Source organism: Cynocephalus volans, chromosome 11, assembly GCF_027409185.1.
Source record: "Cynocephalus volans isolate mCynVol1 chromosome 11, mCynVol1.pri, whole genome shotgun sequence".
NCBI lineage: Eukaryota > Metazoa > Chordata > Mammalia > Dermoptera > Cynocephalidae > Cynocephalus > Cynocephalus volans.
The window spans coordinates 30,726,655-30,753,267 of record NC_084470.1 but is presented as its reverse complement, the minus strand read 5'-3'; the positions used below and the strand labels follow the sequence as shown (position 1 = coordinate 30,753,267).

At 37.3% G+C, this 26,613-nt stretch overlaps 1 protein-coding gene across 8 annotated transcripts in view; it reads left to right on the top strand.

The window, feature by feature from the left end:
• The first annotated feature begins 1,263 nt into the window (after positions 1 to 1,263).
• The window catches only part of TBC1D5 (TBC1 domain family member 5), a 539,520-nt gene continuing 514,170 nt past the window's right edge, over positions 1,264 to 26,613 (top strand). For all 8 annotated transcript variants that reach the window (XM_063113715.1, XM_063113719.1, XM_063113718.1 and 5 more), the window contains exon 1: positions 1,264 to 1,383. The gene's annotated coding sequence lies outside the window, so the exon portion shown is untranslated. The remainder of the gene's footprint in view (positions 1,384 to 26,613) is intronic.

The following is a 26,613-nucleotide window of genomic DNA, read 5'->3' as shown; positions in this document are numbered from 1 at the left end:
TCAATATTCACCAATCTTACAGGAATGATGACTGTTTTAGCCAGAACTCCAAATTATTAAGTTTTTACATTTTATTTCTTTGCCCTGATTAAATCTGGCCAGAGGAACTAAGAGTCTGTTCAGCTTCTGTTAATAGAAAGAGGGGCCACAGAAAGTGGGAATCCCTATGTGATGTGGAACATCTGCCCACTAACAGTCTCCCACACAGGAACCTTCATCTGAAGCTAGCCAACTTTTGGAAATCTGACCTTTCTCTGCCTTGGTTTCCTTTTTCTGGACTCAACAGTATCAATTTCCTTTATAGCTCCTTTGTGAAGATAGGCTAATAGAAGACCATAAATCTTTTTTACTAGGTGAAGCATTTACCACTCTAATTAGCATCACCATTCAAAGGCTTTCATATTGGGGAAACAAACACCAGCATCCCACGTGTTTGGGTTAAAGGGAATCTTAAATCATGATTAAGCACAGGCAGGGCAACAAGACAAGGGTTTAGACACTGCCTGCATTCTGATAGTCATCAGACTCTTACGGAGATACTACCACGCTGAAGACACTTATAAGCGTGGAAAGGAAAAGATAAAACACGAATCTAATATTAAGGGGTTTGTAAAAAAATAACTTTTATTTCTCCATGGGATATATTACAAAGTAGCTCTGCACAAAGAACTAGTGACTCCCCCAAAACAGAGTTGGGTGTTTCAGAGAGAAAGTGACAGACGGGACAGAAGTCTACTCAGCTACAGGAAAATGTTGAATGGAAGTCCATTCACATGCGACAGGAAATGTAAATTCCTCCGCAGAAGGGCCAGGCTTCTGGGGGTGGGGGGGATCCCAGGGTCTGCCTTCTTCCCTCCTTCTCAGCCCACCCTGGGAAAGTGGAGGTAGGTGTGAGCCTCTGATAAGACTCAGCTGTGGGGTCCCAGCCTCCAGCTGCGCGCTGGTGAGGAGGGTCAGGGAAAGGAGGGGGAGCAAAGCCTCATGCGCATGCGCCCCGGCAGCCGACCAGCACAGCAGAAAAAGGCTCGCCCCTCACGCCTCGCGGGCCCCAGAGACGTGGCCCCGAGAGCGAGCGCGTCGCGCGCTCGCGTAATCTTCAGGCCTGGGCGCGCGCCTGCGCACGAGCTTCCCGGGCGCGCGGGCCGCGGGGTTATTAGAGGTGGAGCGCTGGGAGGGCGCGCGGCAGGAGGCGGCCGCCGTTACGGCGCGAGCGTGGTCACGTGGCCGCCGGTCACCGCCGCCACCCCCTCCCGCCCTGTTCTCTTTCAGGTCGGGCCGGGCCCGGCCGGTTCCACGAGCGCCCGGCAGACTGAGGGAGAGAAAGAAAGGAGGGGAGGAGGAGGATTCAGGGAATAGGAGCTGGGGAGCCCTTCTACGCCACAGGTAAAACAAAATAATGATGATGATAATCGTAAAAAAGCCCAAGCCCCTTGAGCGCCTCCGCCTTCCTCCAGTGCAGCCCCCACATGCAGTCGCTCCCGACCCGGCTTCCACCTCAGCTTCTCAAGACAGGTTCCGTGTCCCCTCGCGCCGCTGCTGCAGCCGCCGCCGACGCCACACGGGAAGGCCTGAGGGTGCTGCTGCCGCCGCCGCCGCCGCCGCCGCCGGCTTTCCCGCACCGCCCCCTGTTCTGCGCCTCGCGGAGTCGGCGTGGGGGTTGGGTGGCGGGACGAGTGGCTGCTTCCAGCCTGCCTGCCTGCCTTCCCTCCTCCGGGAGGTCGGGGTTTCGGCTGGAAGGCCAGCTACAGGAAGAGGGTAGAGCCTGGTGGCCGGGCTAGGGCTCAACTTCCTACTTGGTAAATTTCCCCGTTCATTTCAGCCCTGGGCAACAAGCTTCCTTTGCAGGCCGGAAGCGAAACGGGTCCGCAATCGCTAAACCTTCTAAGATGCAGCCTTTACAAGAGAAAAGCCCTAACTTCACTTTTGAGGAGAGGAAACGTGACGGCTTGTTTATTCACCTGTAATAACGTGCAAGTTGAGGCCTTTCAAGATATAAGAAAAACTTTGCAGAGGGTGAAAGTTGATCCCTCCCTACTTATCCTGGAAAAACAAACACAAACCTTCCGAAATAAGATTCGGTTTTACAGTTGACCTAGAGTTTGTTCAGTACTAGTTCTTACATAATTTTAGTTCCAGGGATAGGATGTGTGTTCAAGATTTACATTCTTTAGATTTTTTTCCTAATGAGTTTCTGGAAAGGGTTTCATTTGTCAACTCAGAATTGGATTAAATCTCCAAATTTTACCAGGTTGCATACCTTTGGGCCGGATTGCACTGGAATTTCTAGATCCAGTCTTTTCTTTTGTACTGTTTGTACGTCAAAATATAGGCCTAATAAAAGTGCATATTGTTAGTGGTATGCTTTTGCACAAAATACTTATTTAAAGCAGGAATCATTAAATGCAGGCATTACTGAAAAATAAACCTTTGAACACTTTTGACTGATGGCAGTAGCAAAGAAATTACTTTATATATTGGTTATTTTTCTTTGAGTTTTTCTGACTCTATGTCTTGGTAGTTTTCATGCCATATCTCTGAATTCAAATGTAAACTCGAGCATTTTTTACTACTATCTGCATTAGTGTCATATAGAGCAGTGCTCAACCTTTAATGTGCGTAGGAATCACTTGGGCCTCTTGTTAAAAATGCAGATTCTGATTCAGTAGATCTGTGATACAGCTTGATATTCTGCATTTCTAATGATCTACCCGGTAGCTCAAGGAACCATCCTTAAGTTGCAAGGATGTAGATAATTTGTGTGCTAAGAAATAAAGTGATGTATTCATCAATGAACGCATTCCTTTTAAAAATTCACTCTGGTGTAGACGTGGCTTGGGAAAAGGGGCAAATGGCAAGATGAACTGAGAAAGCTTGCCTAGGGAGATCCCTTATACCAAGTGAGCAGGCCAAGTCTTGATCCTAGGGGAGGGGTTTGGAAGAGTGTAAATACCATGTCTGTATTCTGTGTAGTGCCTGCATCACCTGGTCTGTGAGTTTTCTCATAGAAGCTTGGTCTACTTTTAGCTGAAAGACTTGCTCAGCTATGAGTAGTTGGGTGTTGTCAACATAAAGGCTAGGAATCATATGTCTCTGAATGTACTGCTGGGGTGAAAGTTTCTTTTATTGGTAGAAGTGTTGAGCATGTGCTGGCTGTCAAATGCAGCCTCAGTTGAGTAGTGCATTCCTGAGTCGTGGAAGCAAATTTGCAAATAATGGAGAGTCACACTTACTGAGGGTGTCCTAAATGAATTCAGATTTATTTCTAATGTAATTTTTCTGAGGTAAATTAAAAAGTTTAGAAGTGTTGCAGGTAAGTAACCTCGTATAATTCATGTACATAAAAATGGTTGTACTTAACTTTTTAAGAACTTTATGGAAGTATAACATCATCTACTTTTTGATAGTCTTCATTCTAGTCCCTGCTTTATTTTTGCTTCTTCATGTGATTAAATAATATTTATGATAGTACTTTTGAAGCACTTACTAAGTGCTGGGCATTGTTCTAATTGCTTTGCATATCTTAACTCATTTAATCCTCGCAACAACGTTTAAGGAAACTGAAGCAAAGAGAGGGTAAACCACATGCCCAGGTTTACACAGCTAACACAGAGCTGGGATTCTGGCTGGCTGACTCCATACTGTTAACAATCTTCCATGAGTATATGCTGCTTTTTTATGAATATTACAGTGACATTTTTTAGAAAGTAAATTAATGATGTTCTTTTTAATCCCTGTTTCCTAGTATTGTTGAGAATAATTAGCTTTACCTTCATTTTAAAAGTCAAATTTGTCATCATTCCTTTATTTCCTCCATTTTATTTTATTCTAACATGAAAAGCCTCAATGCTTGTAATCTCATCTGAAAAAGATATTGAAATTTGCAAAGTTTTATTTTGCTTACACTTGTTTGCTGGACCAGTCATTCTCAAGGTTTCTATGTCACTGTTAAATGTAAAAGTATCTACTTCCTTTTGACTCTGCAAGTTTTTCAGCCCTTCATTTCCTGCCTGTGCCTGCCCTCTCCCCCCGTGCATACCTGGTAGATTTATTCTATATTTGTGATCCTAACATTTAGGTTTAAGGAATTGTCTGGGTCATTCTACATTTATTATCCTAACATTTAGTTGTAGGAATTGACTGAGTTACTGACTTTTTATTTGGCTATTAAGGATAAAAAAAAGTGGAACTAAGCATTGGTCATTGTTAAGATTTTTTAACAGTGAGAAAGTAAGAAGGATACCTTCGGAATAAAGAATGCTCTTTTAAGTTGAATAGTTTGTGTTTCATGAAAAAATTAATATATCATCCTTTCCCCAACCCCTTTTTTTTGTCTCAGACCACTGAAAACTTTTTGTTAGCGCTAGACTGAGGAGTGGTGCTTGATCTAACACATTTCTCTCAGTGTGAATAGATCACTAGAATTGCACTACATACAGGGTGTGTTCTAGAACTGGAGAAATGTGAGGTTGTGGTAGTTCGAGGGGGGATGTGAGGTAGTGAGAGGAGAGGGAGGGCACTGGGGAGAAGGCCTGTGCGCTGTTTCTAGTAGCATCATTTATTACTGGGATAATGGTGAGTTTGGGAAGGAAATCAATATAACAACAAATCTCAGTTGTAAAAGCTTTCTCAAAAACACATCAAATGTTTAGGAAAATGTTTACCTTTCTACAAATGCCATGCAAACATTTAAAAATAATGTGTGTACAATGGTTTAGTAACATTAAACATTACATAAATTGAGTGATGAAGAGTCTAAGAGGTTATTATCTGTTAGAGTTGTCCAAATTCTACTGCTCTCTTTGTTTACATATTAGGGTAGTGTTGAAGCCTTGCTACTTGCTCATTTGCTGGCTCTTCCGTTTCTTACCCTGATGCTCTGTTGTGGAGTACTTTCTGGGCCTCACAGCTGAGTGAAAAACCCAAGGGAGCATTTGTTACCTGTCCAAATGATAGAAGCCTTCCAATTAGTATTTTCACTTATTTTTAATTTTAATATTTTTACCAATTCTGTATTATTGTGATTTCTATTCTGATGGCATGCTGGACAGTTACTTAGCCTCACAGTGCCTCATTTTTCTCATCTTTAAAATGGGGATAATAATAGTAACTACCTCACAAAGTTATTTTGAGAATTAAATGAATGTGTGTGTGTGCGTGCGTATGACATGCTTAATGCTATCATGTTAGTGTTAGTGTGTTCTGCTGTGGGTACTCTGTGGTATGATCAATCATATCCTCTTAATCAGGACTGACAATATTTGAAAGAGCTTAATGGAAATTTTACATTTATTTGGGATAAGGCTGTATGGGCGAAGAGAACAGAAAGTTTGTACTTTTTGGATGAAAATATAAAATTGGTTTGTAACGTTCTTATCTCTTTGGAGAATTAAATATGAATAAGTGTAGTTTGACAGCTCAGATCTTTTAAAACAAGGAAGTAGACCTGGAGAAAAAAAGGTGTCTTTGGTGGTGATGTGAAAGGATTGGTTTTGAATTTTCAAGGGTACTGTTGTGAAGGGTAGAACAGGACCACCATTTTTCCGAAGGCTTCTCTGACTGTACCTTTTGCATGCCTCAGCTGACTCCTTTGCCCCTTGAAATAATTCATCTTTACATCCTTCAGACCTGGTCTGTACACTCTTATCTGAAAGCTATGGTGGCACGTGCGTCTCAGAAAGTTACGATGGTGTGTATGCTGTATATCATAAAACCTCCTGTGGACAGGAGCAACCATCCCAAAATTGTACACACTAACTTTCCTGGCAAAATTATACATATTTACACTAACTAGAATAACAAAGACTATAAAAAGCCTCACATTAGTTCAGGTCAGGTTTTGTTTATGACTTAGGAAATAGTTTTTGGTTTTCATAGTCTTTTGGATTTTTGGAAATGAAGATAAGGAGTTGGGCCTATATATACTATATATATATATATTTTATATGTAATTATATTCATCATAGGGCCTGTCTCCTCAATTAGACAGAGAACTCCTAGAGCATAGGGCTTGGCATACAGTAGGTACTTATTAAGTGTCTGGTAGTTTGGATGAAAAACATTTAAAGATAATGTCATTCGGTCATTGTTCAGTGCTGCATGCGGTTTCTGTGGCTGACTCCATGAGAATATTTAGTAATTTTAGGTTTATCTATCATTTTACTTAACAGTTGCCTAGAAAAGGTAGTTATTGGGTTACTTTTTTGAAACCAAATAGTCTTAAGTGATTTGAAATAGGCATTATAGATTACAAGTTTTCGTAAATTTTGTTAAGACAAGAATGCTTACCTTTACTTTTTTGCTAGTCGTGAAGCCTACATTTAGAAGAATGATTAACATTTAAGAATTGGTTAGATTTAATTTTGTCTGACAACTTATGTCATGCTAGGTGTGGTATATATGTCTAAAGAAAATCCTGCTTGGGTGCATATATTAGGTCCAGTAATCATAGTATGATAGTTTAGCCAGCCACTGGGAAAAAAAAAATCTTTTTTTTTCTGTTATGAAAGGTAATGCCTATTGTGGAAATTTTATAAAAATAAATTATCAATAATAATTACCCACACTAGGAATTTCTCAAGTTTTCTTCCTTTGAGAGATTCTGAAAAACAAATGTCAGTTTTGTACTGCAAATATTAGTTTAGAAAGCCAAGTAACAGGAGTGTTTTATCTCCTAGACTTTTTGACCTTAAGTAAGATAAAAAGGTTGAACCAAAAGTAATTAGACCCCCACTTTTAATTCATGAATCTTCAGAATAGTTAGACCAGTGAGAAGTAGGCTCCTACTTCTGATGTAACCACCTTGGGTAAGATCCATCAGAGAGGAACAGTACTCACCTTCTGATGGAGTTGGGATGATACAACACTGCAAGAAGACTGACTCAAGTCATTGGTTCTTGCTTCAGAGGGCTACGTTCCATTTGCCGATACCCAGTGGGGACCAGAATCACCCCTTTAGAGTTTCCCCAAACAGGTATCTTTGAAGCTGTCCCAGCAGCTACCTGGCAGAAATCCAAGAGGTGTTACTAATATTGTATCTCTTGCCATCCTGGGGTGAAATAGTGGATTGGTTGCTCTGGATCCCTGGTAGAGCTTGGGGAGCAAGGTTGGAGAGGTAGAGTTGATAGGAGATGGGCCAGTGGTACCACTATTTCAATCTTGGTCTACTGCATTCATAGAACCAGATTTTTTTTTTTTATTTCCATGAGGTACCAGAGTCTTATCGTAAGAATGCTCATTTTAATAGGTAGATGTGGGTACCTTAGGGAGGCTTGAGATAAATTGCCTCCCCACTCTTATTTCTCTGACTAATGTAGGGGTTAGTTTTAATCTCTTTATCCTGAGAGAGAGAGGGTGTGTGTGTGTGTGTGTGTGTGTGTGTGTGTGTGTGTGTGTGTGTGTGTGTGTGTGTGTGTGTGAATATACATAGATATACCTTTTTTTAAAACCGAAAATGGATTCATGCTATTTTGTTGCTCGTGTTTGTTTTTCATTTAATATTTTATGATGTTACTTATGTTATTACTCTTCTACATAACTTCTTTTTTTTTTTTTTTGTCTTTTTCGTGACCGGCACTCAGCCAGTGAGTGCACCGGCCAGTCCTATGTAGGATCCGAACCCGCGGTGGGAGCGTCGCCGCGCCCCCAGCGCCGCACTCTCCCTAGTGCGCCACGGGCTCGGCCCGACTCTTCTACATAACTTCTAGTGGCTATGTACTATTTCATTGTGTGAATGTAGTATAAGTAGCCCTCCATTCTTAGATACCTAGATTTTTTTCAATCTTTATGACAAGTGGTGCTATTCTGAACATTATTGTAGCTATTGAACCTTTTGTGCCTGTGCATTATTTATTTAGGAAGAATTGTTGTGAGCCGAATTACTGGCTTAGAAGATATGTTCATGTTTAACAGTTTTGATATACATGGCCAAATTGCCCATCAGAAAGATTATGCCAATTTTCCCTTTACTGCAAAGCTGTTTGAGAGGCCTTGTACTGCCATTTTTAGGTATTATCATTTTTTCTTTAACGGCTTTCATTAGGTTTAATTGACTTTATAGTTCCTCTCCTTCTTTTGCCTTCTTATAGGTTTTAACATTTTATGTAGTTAAATCTTGCATTTTCTTTACATATCTTGTATAGATAGGCTTTTCTTACCTTATGTTTGTATAGCGATTAGTTTATATTTTTTCAACTATTTTTATACTTGCATTTTCAACTTCTGGGTTTGCGATTATTCCAGAACATGTTTAGTTATATAGTATGAGGTAGAGTCCAAAAGATTTTTAAGCTTTCTGTTAGCCAGTTTTCTCAGTACTACTTAATGAATGATCTTCTCTTTTTTCCATGTATGTCAGATACTTTATCATTTGGTCTTCTATTCTGTCCCTCTGTTTTTTATTTTTTAATGTTGTGAATGGGATTTTTTTTCTTTCTATATACACACATATATAAAGTTTATAAAATCTTGTGTAAAGTTTATATTTGTAAAAATATATATATACACGAGGGTACTTCAAAAAGTTTGTGGGAAGAGTCATATTATCTTAAATTTTATTTCTCCATGAACTTTTCAAAGTTCATATGCTTACCTGACTATTGCTGGTTAATAGAAGAGTTATTGATTTTTTTGTATATTTATTTTGTAACCAGTCACTTTCTGAATCTCTTATTTATTGCAATGGCTTTTCATTTGATTTTCTTAGATTTTCCAGGTAGATAATCATACCATCTGGAACCAGCCATATTTGCATTAAGGGTTTTTTTTATAATTAGTTTTCACTTATGGAAGCTGTGCTGGAATGATTTACTTAATTTCTTTGACTTGAAATAAGATGTTTTGATATGGTACCACTGATTTGATCTACTCAGGTCTCAAAAGGGTTTTAAAATATCTGGAAAACGGGCCGAGCCCGTGGCGCACTTGGTAGAGTGCTGCGCTGGCAGCGCGGTGACCCTCCCGCCGCGGGTTCGGATCCTATATAGGACTGACCAGTGCACTCACTGGCTGAGTGCCGGTCATGAAAAAACGACCAAAAAAAAAAAAAAAAAAAAAATATCTGGAAAACCACTCTACCAAATGATCTCTAAGGACCTTTCTAGCTCAGAAGTTTTGTGATTCTACTTTAATGTCAAAAGACTCCTGGTAATATACACAGCTTGATGTAATTTAAGTGTCTGCAGCTTCCTTTGTAATTGAGGTGGTCTAGCTACCCACTCCCCTCCCCTGCTGCCCAAGCAATTACTGAGGTTTTGCACTTTTATCTCCTTAGAGCTTGAAGATTTTTTTCTATTTGGTTTGGCAGAAATTAAAAAAGAAAATTGACAGACTACACAGTTCAGACTGTGCAACATTATGTAGCTTATTTGCAGTATCAAGTCTCATGATTTTCTCTTTGTGGCAGGGGATGTAATTTTCTACTCCTCATATTGGTGAATTTTCTTTCCAAGCTATGTTCCTACTATAGGCTACTTAAAGTACTCCAAGCCAAATTCTGTAATTGTCAAAACTGAGTGTAACAGAAGCCACTGGGAAGTGATAAATAGACCTGGATGCAGTGAAGGTAGGACAGGAGAGAGAGGAATGTTGAAGCGCCTAGATGTGAGTTCTTCTTTCTCTGGCCCCCAGACTCCTTTGACACTTTCTGCTTCTTGGTTTTCTGGCTTCCTATTTATTCTCCAGGTATACTTTATTTTCTTTCTTTCAGAGAATAACTCCCTACCTCCTTTTACTTTGGTCAGAAGTACGGATGCCTTCCACCAGTCTGGGAAGTGGTCCTGATCAGTCCCCTTACGGTCCTCTCTTGTCACAAAACTACCTGCAAAATGCCCTGACCAGTGGCAATCATGCATCCTCGCTTGCAAAGGGGTGACAAAACATTGATTAAGTTTGGGTTTCTTCATAACAAAACCACTGATAAGGAATCATTAACGAAACGAGAGAGAGACTTTTATAAAGAAAAATTGTCAGAGAATTATAGAATAGTAAATGAGTGGTTGAGAATTACAGAAGAGATAGTGAGGGGTTAGTGTTACAAAGAGAGAAAAAGTTTCTGAAGAGTCTGTTAGATCTCTAACATCGATTTCTTCCTGCGTTTTTAGACCTGTGTATCTGATTGCCCACTGAATAACTCCCATTTTTGGATGGCCTGTAGGAATCTCATATTTAGAATGTCTGCAGCTGAATTTATGATCTTCTCTTACAAAGCCATTTCCCCCTCCCAAGTTTTTTTTTATCAAGAGTGGCACCACCATCTCCCTAGTTCTTTAATCCAGAAAACTGGCGACATGTTTTACTCCCCTTTCACATATCCTCATGTACAGACATCAAACCCTGTGGATTCTACTTCTTGAATCTGTTATCACTCCATCCCCACTAGTTCTGCTCTGGTTCAGGTCCCCATCATCTCTTGCCTCTGTTTCCATAAGGACATTTTACTGGAGTCCCTGCAGCCAGGTGATCTTTTTAGTCTCTCACCTGGTTCTCTTACTCTATTGCTTTAAACCCTTCAGTACTCTCCACTGCCTGTATCTTGGTCTGACTCCCTTGTATTGTGTGATTTCATTATAAAGCACTGAATTTCTTTGATTTTTTGCAAGTTTATATTTTTGCTCATCTTGGGCCTGGAATATTCTGTCTCTTCATTTTACTGATTCTTGTGAGGTCTCAGTGTAAATGTCATTGCTCATGGAAGCTTTCTTACATCACCAAGTCTGTGTTGTGTGGTTCCTGTTTGGCCACATACCCTATACTACTCCATAACATTTGGTATGTATTAAGATGACCTTTTTACTCACTAGTCTGTGTCCTGCCTTTGACTGTTCTGTGAGTGCCAGGACTGTGTACATCATGTTTACTCTCATAGTTCTGGTGCTGTGCCTATTAAATGTAGACGCTCCATACTAGGTACTATTCTAGGTGCTAAAAATAAAACAGTAAGTAAGAGGCTGTTCTGGTTACTAACTGTTGTGTGATAAACCACTTTAAAACTTAGTAGCTTAAAACAACAATAATATTTACTCATGATTTTTAAATTTGTGTAGGACTCAGTGGGGGCAGTTTATCTCTGTTTCACCTGGTGTCAGCTCAGTGGGATTTGGAGTATATACTTCCAGGATGGCTCACTCACATGGCTGGCAGTTGATGCTGGCTGCTGTGAAGGAACTCAGCTAGGACTATTGACCAGAGCACCAACATGAGATCTTTCCATGTGACCTGGGCATGACTGGTGAGTTCTAAGAGGGAGTACACCAAGAATGAGCATTCCGATAGGCAGAAAGTGAAAATGGCTAGGTTTGGAACTGTTGAAGATTTTTTTTACTTTATTCTACTGGTTAAGAAGACAAAGAGTCAGCCCAGATTAAAGGGGAGGAGAATTAAACTCCATCTCTTGATGGAGACAGAAACAAAGAATTTGCAGCTACATTTAATTTATTATACAGACTAAAAAACAAACAAAAAAGAAAACTACCAAAATTGTTGGATGAATTAATATCTGTTTATGCTTTCATCTTCCCAAGAATCCTGATAATATGGGGGTGCTTCAGGAAGTTCCTGGAAAAGTAGAATTGAAAGATAGTACAAATCCTTCCAGGAATTTTTTGAAGACCCCTTCATATATCATGGCTGAAAAAAAGTCAAAGTACAACAGTAAGTAGAAGTTTAAAAAATGATGTCTGTTGCCACCCTTCTTAAACAATTTTATTTAATGTTCTCTTTTTCTGTTATTATTCATGTGGTTTCTTAATTTTAAAATTTTAATTGTACATATAACTCCTAACTTTAATGAGTTTTATGTTCTGTTTTTTAATTTCATCTTATCCTCATGCAGTGATGTTATTACCCTAAGTATATTTCTAGAATTGGGATTATTCTATCAAAGGGTATGTACAATTTAAATTTTGGTACTTACTGCCAAACTGCCTTATAGAAAGATAATATTAATTTATACCCCAGCTTTTAGTGGAGGAAAGAATTCATTTGCCCATAACCTTGCTACCAGATGGTATTGTAAATCATTGTTTTTGGTCAGTCTATTGGCAAAAATTGATAGATTGGTTTTATTCTTCTTTCTTTAATGTGTATTTAAAATCTTTGTCCATTTTTGTGGGTGTTCACTTTTTTCTTACTGATTTTCAAGAGCTCTTTGTATGCTAGTTTTTAACTTTTTGCCTACTGCATATTGCAAATATTCCCAATTTTGTTTTTTGCTTTTGCTTATAAATTTTTTTAATTCTTATGAAGAGCTATTAAATCTTTATGTAATCCCATATAGTACTCTTTTTCTTTAAGATTTTTGATTTTGGGATAATGTTGGAATGACTTTCCCTATTTGAAGATTGTAAAACTGTTAAACACTTGATTGATAACTAAAATTTTTATGGTTTCATATGTTTACATATAAGTCTTTGACCCATCTGGAAATATTTTTTGTGTACAGAGAAAATAAGGATCCAAATTTATTTTTTTCAAGTGGCTAAAAAATTTTTGCAGCATCATTTATTGAATAATTTACTGTTTTTCCCCACAGATTTGAAACACTACCTTTATTAAATTCTAAATTCCCATATGTTCTTGGATCTATTTCTGGAATCTTGGTTTCATTCCATTGAGCTATCTGTCTCTTTATGCATCAGTACAATTTCCTGTAGCTTTTAGTACATTATACTATCTGGGTAGGGCCAGATTTCCTTCATTATTCTTTTTTTTTTTTTTGGCTGGTCTCACACATTTATTCTCATAATTTTTGATAGTTTTTCAGTTGATTCTGTTCAGTTTTCTAGGTAGAAAATACCTGCAAATATTGGCGAATATTATATTTTCCTTTCTAATACTTATGCCTCTTATTTTGTTTGCTTATCTAATTCATTTGGCTACTACTTTCAGGACATTTTTAATTAATAGTGATGGCAACCAGGCCCCTTGTTTCTCTACTAACTTTAATGGTAAATGTTTTAAATATTACTTCATTAAACATTGTGCTGGCTTTGGTTAGGGAATGTGTGTTTGTGTGTGTGCGTGTTCTTTAAAATCATATATAATACTATTTTCTATTAGAAATGGATGTTAACTTATCAAATGCCTTTTTTGGTTTTTCTTAATATAATCATATTTTCTGTCCTTTGTCTTGCTAATATGGTGAATTATATAAATACATTTTTTTAGTATTAAGATATTCTTGTGTTGTTGGAGTAAACATTATTTGTTGTATTCATAAGTGTAACAGGCATGCAGTTATATTTATATGTTCTCTTTGTTAGGTTTAGAGTCAATATTATACAGGTTTTGTCAAAATAATAGGGAAGCTTTCCTTTCTCTGTGTTCTGAAACAGTTTATTTATTTATTTATTTATTTATTTATTTTGTCTTTTTCGTGACCGGCACTCAGCCAGTGAGTGCACCGGCCATTCCTATATAGGATCCGAACCCGTGGTGGGAGCGTCGCTGCGCTCCCAGCGCCGCACTCTCCCGAGTGCGCCACGGGCTCAGCCCATGTGTTCTGGAACAGTTTAAATAACATGGAATTGAAAGAATTTACCTGTTCTCTGTCTAGGCCTGGTGCTTTTTGTGGAGTAGCACTTTGTTTATTTTCTCAGCTTCTTTCTTGGTTATTTATGTGTTAACTTTTTTTTTATTCCTTGGATCAATTTTGGTAACTTACCTTTTCCTGGAAAAATCACTCATTTCTTTTCGGTTTGTTGATTAGTACAATTTAATAAATATTAAGGTTATTTTCCTTTTTTGTGTGATTCACAATTTGGTGATTATTTCTTACAATTGTTTCTTGGCAGAAGTAAGACTGAACTCAGTTCTCCTTTGTTATATTTTCACCAATCTGGCTAAACTTTAAGTAGTTTCAAATATAGAATTTTTGTAATTTTACATATTGTTGGTGAGGGGAAAATCAATAGACCAGTAAATTCCACAGCAATTATATGTATTTCTGTTTGAAGAATTAATTTCTGAATCTTATCTGTCTCTTAACAGTCTTATAATAGGATTGATCTGTTAGATTTGGCAAAATTCTATCTTAGACAGTACTAGTGAATCGAGTTGAATAAAGACAGGTTGTTCCTTGCTGTGTGAGTGTTACACATTCCCACAAAATGAAACTTTTAGTGATTGAAATATAAAAATATGAAACCTCTCGAAGTTGAAAATAGGGTAATATGGTCAGCTAGGTTACACAGACGAAGTAATTTCCTGAAAACAACTAGAAATGCTAGATAAATATATTAAAAATGTTTATTCCTTAAGAGCTAACATGGCAATAGGGAGTTACTGGGCCAAATCTGTATGAAAGTGAAATTCAGAGAGGTAGGTCGAGTATTAAGCCTGCTTTTTTTTCTGAGGACATTTGCTACATTCTGAGACATTTCTGTGACATTTCTGAGACCTTTCTGTGACATCTGCCACATTTTACTTTGGTTTTGAAGGACTCACAAAGCACAGGAAGTAGAAATTAAAGCCCGGGTTAGCCCAAGGTGAGGAATCTAATAGGAAATTTATCCCTGTGAAACCGAAACTCCAGAGAGCTATTCCTGTAGAGTATTGGTGAACTAAGATTAAAACCTACCATGCTCTTGCCCACAGGAGGCTGTAAGAAAAGGTGCCTTGGACCTGAAAAAAATACCCATTCATTCTAAGTAGTTAAACCCACAGGCCGTCCGTCTCCTGGATCTGCTGCTGCTCAGATTCACATCACGTAGCTGGTCCAAAAAACTTTAAGCTGTGAATTTAAAATGGTTTTAAGTACTTGGCAGAAGGAAATGAAAATACTCTCAAGAACAATACATTTTAATTTTAGGCCCCAGGGAATTGCCACAAATAATTTTCCAGAGAATTAGCCCAGAATAAAATATAACCAAGCACACAAAGAAACATGGCACCATGAGTAAGAAGCAGCAGAAACAACTCACAGATAGACCCTTAAAAACTTGATATTGGAATGATCAGGCACAGATTATAAAATAACTGTTTATTATGTTTAAATAGAAGATAGAAAATATCTGCAGGGAACAGGAAACTTGACAGATTTGAAAAAGACCTGAACAGAACTTCTAGAAGTGAAAAATACAGTAATAATATGAAAAAACTGAGTGTGGTTAACAGTAGATAAGACACAACCAAAGAGAGTTGATGAACTGGATATAGGAGAGAAGAAATTATCCAGAATGTATCATAGACAAGGAAATGGGCAACAAGAAAGAGGTTAAGATATACATGTACATATCATAGAATGAGAAGGTCTAATATGTATTTCATCAGTTTTCCAAGACAGAACGGAGAAATAATGGGAAAGGAGGAGACAGTGTTTGAAGAGATAATGGTTGAGAATTTTTCAGAGCTGATGAAAAACACCAGTACACAAATACAAGAAGCTCAGCGAATTGCAAGCAGGACAGTTTAATGGAAATAACACATGTAGACACATCATGGTAAAATGGAGAACACCAGCAACAAAGAGAATATCTTAAAAGTTACAGGAGAACAAATGACATTACCTTCAGAGTAGCTGAGTAAGTTACACCGACAGCTGCTCAGGAGCAAACATGGAAGCCAGAAAACAGTGGAGTGATATCTCAATGTATTGGAAAAAAATTTGCCAGCCTAGAGTTCTATATCTGATGAAAATACATTTAAAGAGTAAGGGTGAGATACAGACATTTTCAGACAATTGTAAAATATTCTCTGGTCGTGAAGAAAACATGTATTGATGGATATATTTTCTGATCCATTCTACTATTTATAATGAAGGATTGTAATATAGCTAAGCCATTCTGAGCTTCATATAATTATTTTATTCTTAGATAATTGTGTTTACACTTAGTAAACAGAGGTACTCCTTGGTAATACTTTTACCAACACATTACTCCAACTTTTGGATCTTGGCTCTGTTCAGAGTCTAAGATGTTATTTTAGGAAATCTTTTATAGTGATTAATGGATGTTTTCAAGTCTTGCTATATCAATGATGTAATTCTTAATACTCATATTTGAAATATTAAAAGTCATATCAAGAAAAATTTGGAGAAAATTGTGTCCTGGTATTTGCAAAAATAAATCCTTGAAATGACTTTAATCTCATCACCTTCCTAGTCGCAAATACAAATTTTGGGGTAAAAAATAGTAAGAGATGTGTTTTTAACCCATTAACAAGATTTGCATAAGAGAGAACCTTAGAGTAGTGGGAAAAACAAATAGAACTTAAAAGCTAGATGGTCCTGCAGTCTTGGTGAAGTGACTTCACCCTTCTTATACTAAGTCTCTGATCTGTAAAGTAGGGGGATAAGACTACCTTGCAGGTGTATCATAGGGAATAGAGTTATGTTTGTAAGAAATACTAAGTACAGTTTGTGAGCTTTACTGGGTTCCCAAATACTTGGCAACTCAAAAATTGTTACTACCGAGTAAAATAATTGAATCTGACAAGGAATTTGAAATAGTTTATTGTACAAATAATAGGAAAGAATTGATCCTTCTTTTAATATTGAAGAGTCATAGACACTGATAGTAGTGATAATTTTTTTTTTTAAGGCAAGAAAATGTCAGAATGTGGCTTTACCTATTGATTTGATGGTTAATTTTGCAGTCAGCTAGCTGTGTATGTTGCCCACAGGTGGGCATCTTCACATTTTTTATGGAACTTATAAGAGAGACGTTGGTAAGAAGGCAAGGTTAAATAAGTGACTTTCTTTAGAAAGTTAGGAAGATTGACAGCCACAACACACTCACACAGCCACAACACAAACACACGCACGTGTGTGTGCGTACACACATGCTCACTTGAGGTACTTACTCTCTTGAGGTTGAAGTTAATGATGATAGTTAATTTATGGAAAACCTGAATATTTTGGAAATTCAGTCCGAAAAATCATTATAAAGTTATGTACTTAAAACCATACACTTTAGTTTTCAGGAGTCAAATAAATTCATTGGTTTCCAATAATTTGGGATAACAGCCATCAAGAGCACACTAATTACTATTTGAATTTAAAATACTAATTTCTATAAAATATTTCATAGACCTAGACTTTTCATTTTGTTGTTTATAGTCAAGTCATGAAATAGAATGTTTTATGATGTAGGATAACTTGTACACATTGCAAATTATTTTCTACTTTTTTATGCTTTATTCATCATCTGGACGCTTTCCCTCACTGAGAATTGATACACTATGTAGAATATAGTAGCTGTTTGCATTTTTAAACTGCACTTCTTATTATCATAGTAAAATTTTAAAAGGATATAATGAAAACAATTCAGAGGTTTTTATTTTTGGAACTTGACATCATTTTTATAATGTTGGTTAAAGGAATATGTTGTATTTGTAGCTTTTGAGTTTATTCAGGTTACAGAGACACTAAAAACAAATCAGGCATTTATTATCTTTCAAGAAGTTCTAGGATCTTCAGTCAAATACTTTAAAAGTGATTTGAGTAAAAATAGTGACACCGCTTTATCTAAATACACATAATACACAAATGTTTCCTATTAACAATCTTGTTTTAATTTTCTTGATTCACTTTAGATGCTCATATGATGCAGAACTTGAGCAGCAGCAAATTTTTTGGCAGTTGGATTATGTGAATTAGTATTCATGCAAGGCTGCCTTGATCTTGGAGGTAGTCCCTTATAATCACAAACTTTAAAGAACGTTGAGATTGTATTTTCTAAGTTGAGATATTTTGCATTAGTAAAAATATATAGGCTTAGAAAAGACAGTGTATAAAACTTATATAGATTTTTTTTTTTCTTGTTTACATTTGGCTTTTATTTCATATTTTGAGCTTTGTTCATGTACTAAGGACTGGTAATTTCTTTTTCATTAGTAAATGTATTATGTTTAAAATTACAGGTTAAATTAGAACGAGCCTATGTTTTATCTTTTATGTCCTCTAATCTTGCATATTTTGAAAATGATATTTTTTGATTTTTCAATACCAAACTTTTCTGAATCAAAGTCAGTCCTCATGGGAATAGAAATTACTATTATTGTTTGTTAGGAAGGGTTTATTCATCTCTCTTCCATGCCCTAGTTTGACTTTTTTGCAAAACCCATGGATTTTTAGGTGCAATCATATCTTCACATTCTACAGCATTATTGAAAAAACTGATAGGTTAAACAAAGAAATCTAGTTTTTTTAGTGTATCTAGTAGTCCATTTTAAAAGATAACACTAGACAAATAGGCTTTTCCAGTTAGTCATAATTGCTTATTTAAAGTAAATTATGATACTATCAGGTTTTGTTTTTTTTTTTTGACCAGTAAGGTGATCGCAACCCTCGGCACGGTGTGGTCTGCACCATGCTCAGCCAGTGAGTGCACTGGCCATCCCTATGTAGGATCCGAACCCGTGGCCTTGGCGCTACCAGCACTGCACTCTCCCGAGTGAGCCACGGGGCCGGCCCGATACTAACAGGTTTTACTAGCTTACTTTTGTGGTGCTCTGCTGAGAAAACATTCTATTTGTGACATACTAAATAGCATTGTAGAGATTTAGTGGAAAAAACATAGTAGTCTCTCCTCAATGGCTTAGCAATATGGGTGCCTGGTGTAGAAGTTGGTGGAAAACTTTCAGTTGAAACACTGTAGATTTTTTGTCTTGAATAGTAATTATTCTTTATGAAACAGTTTACCAAAGACATTATTTAGAAATCATTGCAGTATTGAGAGGATCAGTGAAAACTTTGGTGAACATAAATCTTTTTTATAACTGATTACATTTTAAAAGTTTCAGTACTATTTAATGATAACAAGGAATTATTGTTAATATTGTGATAATGACATTGTGGTTATGTAAGAAAGATTCTATAGTTATATGTTTTAAGTATGTATGTAGGGTAACATGACAGGAGGTCTGGAACTGATGAATAAGTATAACAAAATTTGATAGTTTGTTGAGTCCGTGACATGAATCTATAGAGAAAGAAAAGGAAGGAGAATGATGAACAGGGGTGTTGGGTGTTGCTGAACTGGTGGCTAGCTCCAGGGAAGTAGTCAGACCTTTGGGCCTGGGAAGGCTGGTAAACTCGCTCTCTGAATGTGTTGGAAAGCACCTTTTCTTTCCCCCTTCCCCTCTTTTTCTTATCAACTTTTTCCTTCTTCAGTACGGAGAGGAAGAGGAGAGAAAAGCACTCATGTCATGTCAGGAGTCACTTAGTGGGTTTGGGTTCTAGAGCAGTGTTCTTCCAAAGGCAGGTTAGTGGTTTATGAGATCAGTTTAGTAGGCTGCTACCAGCATTTTAAAAAACTAGAAAATAGGGAGTGTAATGTGCACGGTAAGTATAAATGTGGTTATTATAAAGTTTTTGTTTTAGTTATATAACATGTATATATGTATGTGGTTGTGATGTAAAATGTATTCCTTAGAGTGGGGTGTTTTTTGAAAAGGAGTAGTATGAGGATATTGGTGGCCATGTAGCCACTGGGAAGCAAGTGTCAGAATTTGTACATTTTGGGACTTGGAAATTAACTCGTTATTTCATCCTATTTTCAGATATTAGTCAGACAATTAGGAGGAGCAGTTGACCAGGAAGATCTGGCGAGGCTATTCTATCAGCATATGATGAATAAACCACATACAAAGTGAGGGGGGTAGGTGGGATGTTGGCTGGGAGATGCTGATCTCATTGTAGGGCCTTTGTAAAAGTGAGAGCTGTGTGTTATTTGTTAATTACTTATGAACTTTTTGAGGTAGGTCCTTCTTGTAATCTGTTCATTTGCAGAACTTCACACACATTAGATGCTACATTCTCTTTATATTTATACAAGTATTTATGTTAAAAATGTGTGAAAGTTTGAAAATATTAAATAAAGATTATTTAAAATATTAGCTAGAGACTATCATTTCATTTTAGACCTTTTTTCTTTTTTAAAAATAATTTACTGGTTTATTTTTAGCTTGAAATCACCCTCAGGGCATATTATTCCAGAGAAAGCAAGGGAGAATAGTTAATAGAATTACACTCTAGAGCCATACAAGACTGAACTGAAATTCTACTTCTATTGTTCAGTGGTTAGGTAGCTTGGGAAAATTTTGTAACTTTTTTTGGGTTTCTATTTCCTCACTGTGAAATTCCCTCATATGGTTATAAATAAAATGAGATGATTTGCATTGAATGCCTGGAATTTTATGCTCAGTGAATGCTTGTTGTTATTAATGTTAGGTGCCTCTTTCTTTACATCTCTCATTTTTCCAAAGTCTGTAATCTTAAATTGATCTTTTGCTTAGTTTGGGGTCCATTGGGAATATTATCTTTTGGTGGAGATCAAGAACAGACATTCAGAGATGAGAAATACTGTTTATTTACAAAATGAAAACAAATAATAGATGTTATCTCTGCTCTGGAACTATTTCATTTCCTGAAGTATTTGATGAACAGTGAGTAAATTATTATTTTATCAAACTAGCTCTATTAAGTGAATTTCATATAATGAAAAGGGAGTCAAGAAGTCTTGTAATAATCAGTTAACACTGGACTATTTACAAATTGTGCCCTTATCCCTTATGTTTCAGGTGATTGCAACTTTGATATTTTATGATCTTAAAAAGCTGTATGAAATATCTTTAATGGATAAAGGTATATCTTCTAAATGATTAGTCTAGTTGGATTTGTCTTGCAAAAGGACTGTGTTTTGTGGATTTGAATGATAAGTCACTGAGAGGGGATCTTTAACATTATTTTCCCTCCAAACAGATGTCTTGGCCTGCAGTGACTCCAAATCCTGTAATCCTTCCAACTTTCCTCTCTACTAAATAAGTTTCAAAAAAGTGGCATTTTTGTTATGAGTGACTTAATTCAGGCAAATATTACAGTTGAGTAAAGACTTCATCCCAGTGAGGAACACTTTAGTGTGAATAAAGTGTTAGATTCTTTATTTGTACTTTTAAGAATTTAATGCATGATGTTCGAGATCTCTCTGTCCCTCTGTATCTGTATTCAGAAAATGTTTTTGTATATATCCTTTCTTCAAGATTAAAAGTTTTTATGCTGTATTGTGCTGAAGTGATACACTATTTGATGCATTCTTTGTTAAATGACATTTAAAAACAGAGTCAGTCAGAATTCATTCAGGAAATAGTAACCATTGTAGGTCTTTCCACAGAGGAAAGTTAATCCAGGAACTAAGAACACAGGTAATGGAATTACTCAAGAGCCAAGTGACTGTGAAACAACCCAGACATTAACAACAGCAGAAATCCTCTCTGTTACCATTGGGCCTGGAAGGAAGATGAGAAAAGATGGTGTACAGAAGCCAGGGCTTACCAGAGTACAAAAGGCAGGACTGTGTAGGGAAACTAGAGTCATACCAGGGATGCATGATGGGAGCTGGGACATTATGAACTGTCTGGAGGGAACTGGTGTTATAGAAAGATTCTACCACGGATGCCATAGGAAGTAGAAAAAGAGGAGCAGAAATACTCTTCCTTCTGTCTCTTCTGCTTTCTAGTTACCTACCACTGCCTCCCCACTGGTCAAATCATCCTGGGTAAATCTTTGCCAGAGGGCTAGTAGGTTGCTTGGGAAGTGCACTTGCCTGTGATACAGAGTAGCACAGGGTAAGTGTGGGGGAATGGATCTGAAAGCATTTAGTTGACTAGCTCAACAACTGTTGCCAGTGTATAACATTCATCAGTAGATTGGTGCACCTATGCTCTCAAAGACTTTGGGGAAAGCCCACTCCCCTTTTTAAAATAATGATGGAAAGGATCGAAAGAATTCTCTAAAATCCAATGTTAACATCAACATTTCAGTTCAGTTACTCAGTGGCACTGTAATATTAGGTAAATGGGCTACAAAGATGAAAACACTTGGTTCTCAGTTTTGTGGTACTCGTAGTCTACTGGAAGAGATAGTTTAAAAAAGACAATTTTAATTTTAGTAGATTGTGTGATAAGTTAGAGGTGGGTACATGTTTTTGTAGGAACTCAAGTGAGGAGTAGTTAACCTAGTCTTATAGTTTTTGTAACATATTGATCAGTTTAGGATCACTAGAGCTGAGCTTTGAAGAATTGGTCAGAGCCTGCATAGAGAGGGAAGGGACACTGCTGGAAGAAGGTTAATGTGAGCAAAGACACAAAAGCCTAAAAGAGTTTAAAGCATGTGTGAGACACTTGAATTAGCTCACTGTTGCTGGAGCAAGTTTGCAACATATAGGACTATAAAATGGGGTTGTAGTGCCAGGAAATGGCTAGGTTATTTTTATTCTCAAGCTGATGGGGAGCTATTTGGAGGGTTAGTGGAGTGGCCTGATTGACTTTGTTTTACCTGTACTTTTCCACAGTGTAGAAGATGAGTTCAGGAGGGTGCTTTACTGGAGGTAGGAGACCTGTTAAGAGGTTATTGCAATAGTTCAGGCAGTAGAGTAGTGATGTACATAAACTGTCAGTGGTGTCTTCTTTTTATGTCTAAAGTCATTCATCAAAGTGCCTTCTAGTGCCAAGCTTCTCAGTCTGTGCCCCACTTTGATACACCCTTCTTTTATGTTATTTGAAAATTCAAAGTTAATTAAATAATATAACTTTAAAACAAAGAATGGACAAAATGCTATTTTGTTATCAAATTGCACACACCTCCCTGGATATTCTGATGCTTATTTTCCTTAAAAAATTACTGTCATAGGGTTAGGAAACAGGAGTAAGTCACAGACTTTGCTCTATAGAAGTAGAAATGGTCTGGTATTCTCTAGGGTGCTTTGCTCTGCTGGAGCCAGGTGACTGCTGTGTTACTGAAGTATGATGGAATGCAATCATTTCTCAGGAACTTGAGAAAAATTTCCTGAATTCCCTAATGTAGCTTCTGATATTGAAGAGTGACAGATTTGCAGTGTGACATTTAGGTTTAGTAAATATATCTTTTAAAATACCAAAATCCTGCATTTGAATAAGATCCATTTTACAAGTTGATTTTAATGTATATACTCTAACATAATTCTGATAATAACACCTATATCACGTGTATTATTAATATTTTCTTTTTTTTCTTTAACACATTCATGTCTAGGTTGTCTTACTCAAACTCTAGTGGGATTTCTACTGTATCATAGATGAGCAAGAAAGAATTTTTGTCCTCAAGAAGCCTATAATCTAATGGGGGTTGACAGTATTAAGTTATAATACAAGGGAACCTAAGAAATAAGTTAAATGGAAATATAAACGCTGTATTGAGAGAGTGATGTCATCAAGGTGGCAGAATAGATGGTCCCCAGTGTTGCTCCACCCCCACAACTGATCAATTTACAAGTATTGAGATGCAAAGACTGCCATCCTAGGACTGCTGGATCTTGGGCAAAGAGGAGGAGAAACCCACAGAGTTCCTGAAGGTGAGAGGCCACAGCAAGAGGGAGAAGGGACTGGTCTGACCCTTCCGAGACCTGGATGCTTCCAAGATGGCATGTTGTGGGGCAGGAAGCAGCTGTAGCACACAGAGTAGCTGGAGGGAAATGGCAAGAGAAGGTGAAGCCACATCAGTGCCCTTTGCGTGAAGCTGCTCAGAGTTTGCAGGGGAGAAGAGAGCTTAAGAGAATACCATACCAGCCCTCAGGCCAGCAAGGCTACTGTCAGGAGGGAGGGGCTGCAAACAACTGGATGTCACTGAATCATTGTGAGGGACAGTGCATGGCCTGCCCTCCAGAAGCATTTGGAGTGTGGGAGGGAGGCTGGCCTGCAGGGGAACAGCGTGGGCAGCTGATCTGCCTTCTGATTGGTATGGTTGCCACTCAGGTAGAGACTGGTGAGGGTGATTAGAACTGCTGGGGGTGCAGTTTGCAAGAGACTCAACATGGGCCAGAATTTCCACACAACCCATTTGTGTCTGTAGTGACCTCACAATACCTGGAAGTGATTAAAAGGACAATTAAAATTCAATCTGCACAAAAAGATTTCTCCAGAGAATAAGCAGCTAAGCAGCAAATTAGCTCAAGCACAGAGCCCAAGTTCTGGTCCCCACAGGAAGCTCTCCCAATTTAGGAATTATCCACAGGACAACAGATTAGTTCCAGTGCTGTTTAAGCAGTGGTGGGAGCTAATTACCACAGAATGGAAGAAAACCACAGACCAGAGACAAAGCTCTGATATTAACCAGTAAAGGTCTAACACCACCAAAAAACACTTATAAAACCTAGAAGAGGTAGTAGTCTTCTCAAATGCCCAGATATCAATGTAAAGACATAGAGCTCAAGAATGAACAAAGAAATATGACACCATCAAAGGAAACAAACCAGGCACCAGCAGTGGACCCAGAAGAACAGCAGATTTTTCTTTTTCTTTTTCTTTTTTGGCCATCAGTCTAAGAAAGAACGGCTAAATTCTAAATGGCCTTTGATAATTTTGTGGGATTTTTTTTGGCAGCTGGCCGGTAAGGATATCTAAACCCTTGACCTTGAAAGGTGGTGCTCTAACCAATTGAGCTAATTGGCCAGCCCTGAACAGCAGATTTATGAAATGTCTGACAGAGAATTCAGAATATCCTTCTTAAGGGTGTTCAAGGAGTCACAAGAAAATACAGATAGAAAATTAAATGATATCTGGAAAAAAAATTCAGGAGCAGAACAAGGAATTTGACAAAGGAATCAATTAAAGAAAAACAAATAGAAATTCTAGAAATAAAGAATACATTATCTGAACTGAAAAACTTGATAGAAAGCTCCAACAGCAGACTTGATCAAAGGAAAAAAACCAGTGAGCTTGAAGACAGAACACGAGAAATTATCCAAACAAAGGAACAAAAAGAAAAAAGAAACCAATCAGAAATACAGCAAATATTGGACTCCCTCAAACAAAATAGTCTCTGCATAATTGGCAAACCCGAAGGAGAAGAAAAAGGAAAAAAATGTAGAAAGCATATTTGAGAAAATAATAGCTGAAAATTTTCCAAGTATGGAGAAGGATAACAGCATCCAGGTACAGGTAGCTCAGAGGTTGCCAATCAAATTCATTCCAAAGAGGAATGCCCCATGGCACATCACAATAAAATTATCAAAAACCAAAGACAGAATACTGAGAGCAGCAAGAAAAAAGAAATGCGTAATATTCAGTGGAGTCCCAGTATGTCTCAGCGGATTTCTCAGTAGAAACCCTACAGGCCAGGAGAGAATAGGATGATATATTCAAAGCGCTGAAGGAGAAAGACTGTCAGCCAAGAATTCTGTATCCAGCAAAACTTACCTTCAAATATGAAGTAGAAATAAAGTCTTTTTGAGACAAACAAAAGTTGAGGGAATTCATCAACCCTAGACCTGCATTACAAGAAATGCTAGAGAATCTGAAAAATGATGATGCTAAAGTGTAGCAAAAAAACACTTGAAGGTGCATAACTCATTGGTAAAGTGGAATATACAAACTATTTCAGAATTCTCCTGTGTTGTAAGAGTGTTGAATAAACTACCTGTATCCTTAGTACATAGGCTAAAGGACAAACCTAACACAACAACAACAAATACAACAACTGTATAAGAGATAGGTAATATTAAAAGATGTAACTTGAGACAACAAAATGTCAAAAAGTATAGGAGAATGACGCCAAAGTGTAGAGTTGGGTTTGGGTTCTTCTTTTTTCTTAGATATCAAAGTTTAGTTGTTATTAGTATAAAATAATCTGTTATAACCATAACATGTTTTTTATAAGCCTCATGGTAACTAACACAAAAAGTTATATGAGGCATACTAAAAATAAATAGCAAGAAATCAAAATGTACTGCTAGAGAAAACCACTCAACCACAAAGGAAGACAGTAAGATTGGAAACAAGGATCTACAAAACAACCAGAAAAAAAAGTAGCAAAATGGCAATAACAGGTCTCTATATATCAATAATAACTCTCTAAATGTAAATGGATTAAATGCCCCAATTAAAAGATAGAGTAGCTGAATGGATTATAAAATAAGAATCAACAATATGCTGCCTATAAAAAACTCACTTCACCTATAAGACATCAACTGAAAGTGAAGGGATAGAAAAAGATTTCATGCAAATGGATACCAAAAAGGAGCAAGATTAGCTTTACTTATATCAGATAAAATAGACTTCAATCTAAGGAAAGTAAAAATAAAAGATATGGAAGGTCATTATATAATGATAAAGGGATCAATTCAAGAAGAGGATTGTATTAGTCTGTTTCTGTTGCTTATAACAAAATACATAGAACTGGGTAATTTGTAAGAAAACAAAATTTATTGCTAACAGTTTCAGAGGCTAGGAAGTCTAAAGTCCAGGAAACACATCTAGTGAGTCTTCTTTGGTGGTGGTTTTACAGCAATGCAGGGGTCTCACATGGCAGACAATGGCAGAGCAGAGATGAGAGACTAATCTCACTCACTCTCTTTTTAAAGCTCTTCTTTTAAAGCCCTCAGAACCATGGACCGTGACCACCATTTTAAAACCAATCACCACAGCATGGTCCTGCAATCTAATCATCTCTTCAAGGTCCATCTTTCAGTTACCATAATAGAATTTCCCACCCTCAACAGTTACAGTGGGGATTAAGTTTTAGGGGGACATTCAACCCAAAGCAAGCATATAACAATTCTAAATCTATATGCACCCAACATGGGAGCACCCAGTTATATAAAGCAATTGTTGTTAGACCTATTAGGAGAGAGAGACTTCCAACACAAT